This window comes from Zalophus californianus, chromosome 10, assembly GCF_009762305.2.
Source record: "Zalophus californianus isolate mZalCal1 chromosome 10, mZalCal1.pri.v2, whole genome shotgun sequence".
NCBI classification, from domain to species: Eukaryota; Metazoa; Chordata; class Mammalia; order Carnivora; family Otariidae; genus Zalophus; species Zalophus californianus.
In genome coordinates this window covers 78,659,331-78,668,011 of record NC_045604.1, presented here as the reverse complement: position 1 = coordinate 78,668,011, position 8,681 = coordinate 78,659,331, and positions in this window count along the sequence as shown.

Genomic DNA, 8,681 nt, shown 5'->3' with positions numbered 1-8,681 from the left:
GCTGAGCCATACAATAATTTGGTTTAACTTCTTGAAGAACCTCCCTGCTGCTTCTTTTTATTTTATTTTTTTTAAGATTTTATTTATTTATTTCAGACAGAGAGAGACAGCGAGAGAGGGAACACAAGCAGGGGGAGTGGGAGAGGGAGAAGCAGGCTTCCCGCTGAGCAGGGAGCCCGATGCGGGGCTCGATCCCAGGACCCTGGGATCATGACCTGAGCCGAAGGCAGACGCCCAACGACTGAGCCACCCGGGCGCCCCTCCCTGCTGCTTCTTAAACACATGTTTCCTATTGCAAAGCCACCTCTAGCAAGGGATCCCCTTTGCGAACTGAGCTGGCATGGAGAACTTGGTCATCTCCCACAACAAGAGCCATTTGGAGCAGTTTGCTGGCCACAGAGCTGGGTTCGGAGGAACCTGCCCCCCAGGCTGGCCCGCCTTGATTCCTGGGCTCATCTGAACCCTCTTCAATCCTTCTGGGGCTCTTACTGAGCCTGAAAAAGTGAGGAGGGGTGGGTGCTGCATCTCAGCCCTCTGTGTGGACCCTCTTTTGGGAAGGTGCTACAGACTCCAAAATAGAGTCCTCAGGTGCAAACTTATTTACCTGTACGCCCGGCTTGGGGTGCAGCAGTGAAAGGGGACGCTGTCCGCTCCCTTGTGGCATTGACAATAGAAGGGGAGAGAGAGACAGCAAATAAACCTAACGTTACAAACTGTTACAAGCCAGGAGGGAGAAGGGCAGGGAAACAGGGCTGGGCAGCAATGGCATGTGCGGGGAGGGGCGCCTCATCCTCTAGGGGAGCAAGTCTTTCTGGTGTTTTCTCCTTGGTAGGAGGCGGCCTGTGGCAGAGGAGTCTGAAAGTTTGTTTGCTGCTCTGTGCGACTTAATTTGCTGTTTCTCCCTCTCTGGGTGGAATCGCCAGATTCCTCCCATTTTCTTTGGAAGAGCAGCAGTCCTTGAAACCTAATCCTTTCCTCTAGCTCTTGTCTCCTGATTTCCTGTTGATAAGCCGGAAGTGCAGGACTGGCTTCCAGTAAGTGGGTAGATTCTGGTGGGGTGTGGCTCTGCCCACCTGCCTCTGGTCAGTGGAAATGGGACATCTGCACGCAGGGCTGCATCGTTCTCCTAGGTGTCTGCCCCTGAGGGTGGGGACCCCCTCCTGAAGCCGGGTCAGCTGAGCAGACTTTGCCATCCCCGCTAAGGACACTGTGGGAACGTCCAGCGGGGATGTTTCTGTTGCTTTGTTCCCAGGGTGTCCCAGGCTGAGAGAGGAGGGGAGGGCATAGGTGGTAAGAACACACACAGCATCTTAGAGTTTTAGAAACTCTATTTTACATTTCTTGTTCATGTTTGAAATTAAAGTGGTAGAAAAAAAATCCTCATCATGAGGCTGGTGGGGAGTTTGTGCGTTGGGGTCTCGCCTTTCTGCACATTCTCAAACCCGAAGCTGTTAGCACAGCAGTGAGCTCCTGCGTGTGTGTGTGTGTGTGTGTGTGCGCACGCACGCATGTGTGATCATGGTATGTTTGTCAGTTGGCATCTGGACCATGGAATTACAGGATTCTTGCCCCATATCACTGAGAGCCTTTCTTTGTGGTTGCACTGGTTAACTTTCCCCTGCTTTATTGCATTTTAAAATTAATTAATTAATTTGCTAACTTTTTAAAAGATTTTATTTATTTATTTGAGAGAGAGAGAGAGTGAGCACAGGGGGAGGAGCAGAAGGGGAGGGACAGGCAGACTCCTTGCTGAGCGAGGAGCTCAACAACGTGGGGCTCGATCTCACGACCCTGAGATCAAGACCTGGGCCGAAACCAAGAGTTGGATGCTTAACCAACTGAGCCACCCAGGCGCCCCAAAATACACTTTTGAATATATTTTTATGGAGGGAGGAGCCCAGGGATGTCTGCATGGGGCTCCCGTGTGCCCCCGAGTTGCAGTCTGGTCTGGGGTTTGGTTTTCATTTCAAAGCTCTATCATTGATGTGACAGACTCGATTGTGCCTCTTTCCTTCAAGGAGTGCTTACTGGATGTGTAGCATGGTCCAGGGACACAGCAGCAAGCAGAGACGCAGTCCCCTTGCTCTTATGTATTTGAGAGAGAGAGAGTGAGTGTGAGCGTGCTCATGAGCATGAGGAGGGGCAGAGGGAGAGGGAGAAGCAGACTCCCCGCTGAGCAGGGAGCCCAATGCAGGGACTCGATCCCAGGACCCTGGAATCATGACCTGAGCTGAAGGCAGGCGCTTAACGACAGAGCCACCCAGGCGCCCTGCTCCTGGGATTTTAAACAAGAACGTTATCATTTTAGGGTTGCTTTGCATGTTATAAGGTTATCTTGTGTACTAACGCTTCTTTGCATATTGTCTTCACCAATCCTGCCAGGAATGCTTCCAGATGGAAAGGAAAAACTTCATCCCCATTTTACAGATAGAGTAATGGAGACACAGAACAAGTGATTTACCAGGGACCACTGAACAATCCATAACAGAGAGACTTCTGGTCCTGAAATTCACCTCATGCTTGCCAAACTACAGATCCCTGGGCCTATTGCCTGGAGATTCAGATTCAGAAGGCCCGGGAGGGGCTCAGGAGTATGTATTTAAAAAAAAAAAAAAACACGGATGGTTTCTGGGGTGCCTGGGTGGCTCAGTCCGTCGAACGTCCCACTCTTGATTTCGGCTCAGGTCATGATCTCAGGGTCGTGAGACAGCCCCATATCGGGCTCCTCGCTTAGTGGGGAATCTGCTTGAAATTCTCTCTCTACCTCTGCCCCTCTCCCAGCTCACTCACTCTCTCTCTCTCTCAAATAAATAAATAAATAAAATCTTAAATAAAAAAAAGCACACGTGGTTCCTAACGACAGCTGAGTTTGGGACATACTGCAATGTGGAATCAGATCAGGTGAGGAATAGAGGACACTCTTGGAAGCCTGGTCCAGATCATCCCTTGTTGGGGGGCGGGGGGCTGTCCTGTGCATTGAAGGGAGTGGGGCAGCATCCGTGGCCTCCACTCATCAGATGCCCACAGCACATGCCCCGGTTGTGACAACCAAAAATGCCTCTAGACATTGCTGGTTGCCCGTGTCCGGAGGGAGAGGGGAGTGGCTGCCTCGCGGGTACGGGGTCTCCTCTGGGATGGATGAAAAGGTCTTTAACTAGACAGAGGTGGTGGTCGTGCAATACTGTGAGTGTATTAAATGCCACTGAATTGTTCACTTGAAAATGCTTCGTTGTAGGCCAGGTGAGTTTTACCCTCATGCAAAATGCGCCCATGTGTGTGATTTCCTGTGACAGTCGGTAAAACGGGGCCAGAGTGAATTGTGCGTGCAGGGTAAATCAGAAGGGATATCTCGAGGCGCCTGGGTGGCTCAGTCGGTTAAGCATGTCCGGCTCTTGATTTCAGCTCAGGTCGTGATCTTAGAGTCGTGGGATCGCAGTGGGCTTTGCACTCAGCAGGGAGTGTGTTTGTCCCTCTCCCTCTGCTCTTTCCCGTGCTCACTCTCTTTCTCTCTTAAATAAGTAAGTAAGTAAGTAAGTAAGTAAATAAATAAATAAATAAATAAAATCTTAAAAAAGAAGGGCTATCTAAATGAGATCATAACCATTAACAAGTATAATAAGAGTATAACATGTAATTAAATAATATTGGTAAAGCACAAGGTAGAATTTGAGGGCAGGCCCTCCGTACTTTGGAACCAGGACAGTGCAGGGGAAGGGGGCAGTCCAGGCTTGCTGACCTTCAGAAGGAAAAAGAACTGAAAGCAGCAGTTCCATCAAGAACTGTGCCTGAGTCACCTACAGTCTGCAGTGTGGTTGGGGCAAGTCATTTAAACTTCCCTGGGCCAAGTTCCTCTCCTCTTGAAAAAGAGGCAGGCTGATCCTCCCGGCTCTAAAAGTCTGTGCTGTGGAATAGGCGGGTCCAGGGGAAGGCTAGGGAATATTCCAGAAAGTACTGGTACATGCCAGAACATGCTGGAATATGGCAGGGGCTGGCTGTCTTGCCCTATCAGGGTCAAGCTAGGGAACTTCTCAAGACACATGCTCAGCACCAAGTAGTCAGTCTCCATTAGGACCAGACAGCATTCAGCTTTGATGAGCAGGATCAGAAGGGCCAAGCAGGTGAGACTCAGCCACAAGAACTGACTGCCTGGGTCTCCTTTCCACCATCTGCTGCCAGGAGTGAGTGGCCGCCTTCCTCCTCAGCCTGCAAAGCCATCATGAGAATGTCTCTGGCATTCATGGACCTCAGGCGAGGTGTTTCATCCTCGGGTCGTGATTAACGGAGCCCATTCCCTCGAAGCAGGAACAAATACACGCTTGGACATGGGTTCTAGTCCTCACAGGAGCTCATGGATTACCTTGCAGGCCCCAGCAACTGGTGTGAATAGAATACCGGACAGGTGTACTCGGGTTTGGAGGAGGTGGGGTTGCAAGCAGGTGTGAACGATATAACAGACGCCCAGGCGAGGTGGCTGGTGGGTGTCTGAGTGGGGAAAAGTGGGGGAGAGGGGGCTGGGAGAGGCAGTCTTCTGAACACGGAAGAAGTGTTCAGACTCCCCTGTGGGATCTCCTCTGTAGACAGCCACGGACAAAGGGTTTCAAAGTAAGAGCTTTATTGCGGGGAGGGGGAAGCTTTATTTTATGGAGATAGAATCTGCCCATTTTAGGTGTACGATCTATGGGGTTTTTTTGGGGGTATATTCATTCATAGAATTTTGCAACTATCACCATAATCAATTTTACAACATTTTCATCACCCCAAAAAGAGACCCCATACCTTACAGTTGCCAACCCCCAATCTTTCCCCAAACCCCCACCAGCCCCAAGCCCCTACTAATCTACTTCATCTCTGTGGGTTTGCTCCTTCCGGGTATTTCATACAGTGTGTGGTTTTCTGCGTCTGGCTTTTTTTTTTTTTTTCACTTAGCATAATGTCTCCGAGTTTCATCCATGTTGTAGCAGGTGTCAGGAAGGCTTCTGCTGTGCGGATAGACCACATTTTGTTTCTCCGTCAAATGGCAACCTTTTGCTACGAAATTCATGGTTGTGAAATGGCGACTTGCTGTACTGGCTGCCGCCGTTCAAAAAAGAATCAGCTGTGAGCTCTTTGTTAGTAAAACGATGGCTTGTTAGATAGTTTTACTCTGTGTTCTTTGAAGATTTTTCTTTTTTTTTTTTTTTTAATTGTGGCAAACCAAGGTAGGAACTTTCGAGGATGAAAGGGGTCGCTATTGGTGGTTGTACGAGGCGGCAAGTGTGAGTGGGGGCGGTCCTGGGCAAACCAGAGGTATGGATGCCCCGCTCCTGGACCAGGTGCGGGCAGGGAACTATCTTGCTCCAGCGGACCCTTGATAAGGATGCTGAGGAGGCCAGTCCCTGCTGAAGACCCTGTGTGTGATTTCTCAGGCTGATCGCCGGGCTCACTGCTTCCCACTCTTTCCCCATCTCCCTCCACTCAGGGTCCATAAAACAACCACAGCCTTTTGTTTTGGGAATCTCCCAATGGCGAGAAGACTCCCCACGTCTGGGCTGATCCACCTGAACCTCAGTGGGAGCCCCGTTCCCCAGGGGTGGGGGTGGGGGGAGAGGAGCAGGAGGGTGTCCCACTTACCCCATCACATTGAGTGATTGAAGGGTTAAGGGGTCATTTTAGGCTGGTTGCTTTAACTCGATGCTCCACACCTGCGAGCCGCGGAATGGGTCCTTGGTCTTCGATTTGTGAAACGGAGCCTGTATTGGGAGGCCTGCAGCTGGTGTGTGAAATGAACAGCAGGCAGGACAACCAACCCGCTGAATGATGAGGGGCCAGCCACCCACGTGGGGGCCGTGGGCAGGTGGTTCTCTATGCATCAGAGCCCCTGCCTCAGGGAAGTGAAACCCACAGAGTCGTTTTCATTGAAGACAACGTAGTTTCAATACACTCACACAAAGGAAGCAGGGTCACAAGATTTATTATGGAAAGAAATGGGGTGGGGCCCCAGTGAGTTGGGGGATGGGCAGTCCTCTGCTCCAGGTTATGAGGGAGCAGGGGATGGAGAGCAGGGTAGTCTGCCCCTGTGACTTAAGGAGGACCCTGATTTTTCAAGTGCTCAACTCTAAGTGGTTATTGTAAAAGGTGCCCCCCACCCCCGGAAAGCAGGGTGGGAACTTGGGGCAGGAATCCTAAGCTGGCGTTCTCATCTTAAATGTGCAGATACTGGGTGTGAGCTGGGTTGTCCTTGGTCACAACCCTGCATAGCAACCTAGAAGAGCTGATTTCTCATCACAACTGATCCCGCAACGAGGGATACAGAGGGAAGAGTGGTCTTTGCCCTTGACATTATTACACTGTTAAGAGTTTTGCATCCCTGGTGCTTACCTGCCTTCCATCTTACCTGTAAGACATCCAAATGCCTTTTGTGTTTCTTTTCCCTCATTCTTCACTAGCTGCCAATATTACATGCAGACTTCTTGGCCTTTCACTCATAAACAGTTAAAAGTTCTTAAATGTTCCCAATAATGTCTTTTAGAATATTTTTTTAAGTTTATCTTTTAATAATCTCTGCACCCAACATGGGGCTCGAACCCACGGTCCCAAGATCAAGAGTCGCATGCTCTTCCAACTAAGCCAGCCAGGCGCCCCCATAAACAGTTAAATTTTTTTTTTAAGATTTTATTTATTTATTTGACAGAGCGCGCAAGCAGGGGGAGCGGCAGGCAGAGGGAGAGGCAGGCTCCCTGCTGAGTAGAGAGCCCAATGTGGGGCTTGATTCCTCAGATCCTGGGATTATGACCTGAGCCAAAGGCAGGTGCTTAACCGACTGAACCACCCAGACGCCCCAAACAGTTAATTTTTGAATAAGCATTCTATGCCTCATAGCAAAATTGAAATGGTGCAGTAAGAATGGACTCTTCCTCACACCTCTGGCTTCCCCCTCCAGTCCCCCCCCCCCGCCCCCTCCCCCAGACAAAACCACGGTTACCAGTTCCTGGCAGGTTCTTGCCTGCAGTGTTCTACACATTAACAAGCAAACACATTTATTTTCTCTCTTGCTTCAGTCTTTTAACACAGGATGATGGCTTAAAACCTGTAGCACTCTGCATCTTGCTTTCTTGATGGTGGAAATATGGGGAGCACGGTGGTCCCCGATGTTCACACAAAGGCCCCTGGAAACTTGATGTTATGGTACAAGGCCAGAGGGATTTTGCAGATATGATAAGGTTGACCTTCAAATAGAGAGACTATCCTGGATTATCTGGGTGTGCCCAATGTGTCAAGGTGAGTGTGGCTCCCTAAATATGTTCACATTCTGATCCCCAGACCCTGTGAATGTTACCTTATATGACAAAAGGGACTTTGCAGATGATGAATGTAAGGACCTTGGGTTGGGGGAGATTATCTTGGATAATCTTTAAGATGGACACAGGAACCATAAGCCAATGAGTGTAGGAAACCTCCAGAAGCTGGAAAAGGCAAGAAAATGGGTTCTTTCCACTCAGCTTCCAGAAGAAATCAGCCCTGCCAACACCTTGATTTTAGCCCAGTGAGATCCACCTTAGACTTCTTCTTTTTTTTTTTTAAAGATTAAGTAATCTCTACACCCAACATGGGGCTCGAACTCAAAACCCTGAGATTAAGAGTTGCATGTTCTGTTGACTGAGTCAGCCGGGCGACCCTGAGCCTCTTTTAGCTGGATGAAAATCTACTGAAGTGTTGTTTTCTGTGAACAGGGTGATCATATTATATACCTGGTTCATTTATTGAATAAACTTTCTCTCCAACTGTTCGTGATGCTATTTTTATCACATGGTAATTCCTGTGTGTACTTGATTTTTTTCTTTTCCTGGTCCCTCTGTCCTCCACTTGAACACAATGTGGAGCCAGAACACACTAGACCGATAATTTCCAACTCCTATATTATGCCAATGAATAAATAAATCCAGAGAGGTCATGTGACTTTTCTAAGCTCACACTACTAACTGCGCAAGTAAAGAGATGAGCTAGCATTCCCCACCCCACCCCAGCTTTTCCAAACTCACTAGTCAACAGGGAGCAGGCTTTATTTCAAAGATAAAAGATCTGGCAAAAGGTAGAAATCATACGATGCCAGCTCTGAGATTATAATGAAATTAAACTGGAAACTAATAATAGAAAGATAGCAGGGAAATCCCAAAATACTTGGAGATTTAAACAATACACTTCTACATAACATATGGGGCAAAGAAGAAATCTCCAGAGAAATGAAAAAATATTTCAAACTAAATGAAAATGACAACACAACTTAACCAAAATTTGTGGGACTCAGCAAAAGCAGTGCTTACAGGGAAATTTATAGCATTGAATGCACACATTAGATGAGCAGGAACATCTACAATCAGTTATCTAAGCTTCCTAGGAAACGAGAAAAAGAAGAGCAAATCAAAGAAAGCAGAAGAAATCCCCAAAATTAGAGCAGAAACCAATGAAATTGAAAAAGTATATCAGAGTCCACAAAACCAAAAGCTGGTTCTTTGAAAAGATAAATTTACAAGCCTAGAGTCAGGTTAACTAAGAAAAAGAAAGGATACGAATTATTACTATCAGAAATGAAAGAGAATGCATCACCATAGATCCTGTGGACATTAAAAGAATAGTAAAGGAATATTAGTCACTCTATACCCACAAATTTGATAACCTAGATGAAATGGGCCAATTCCTTGAAA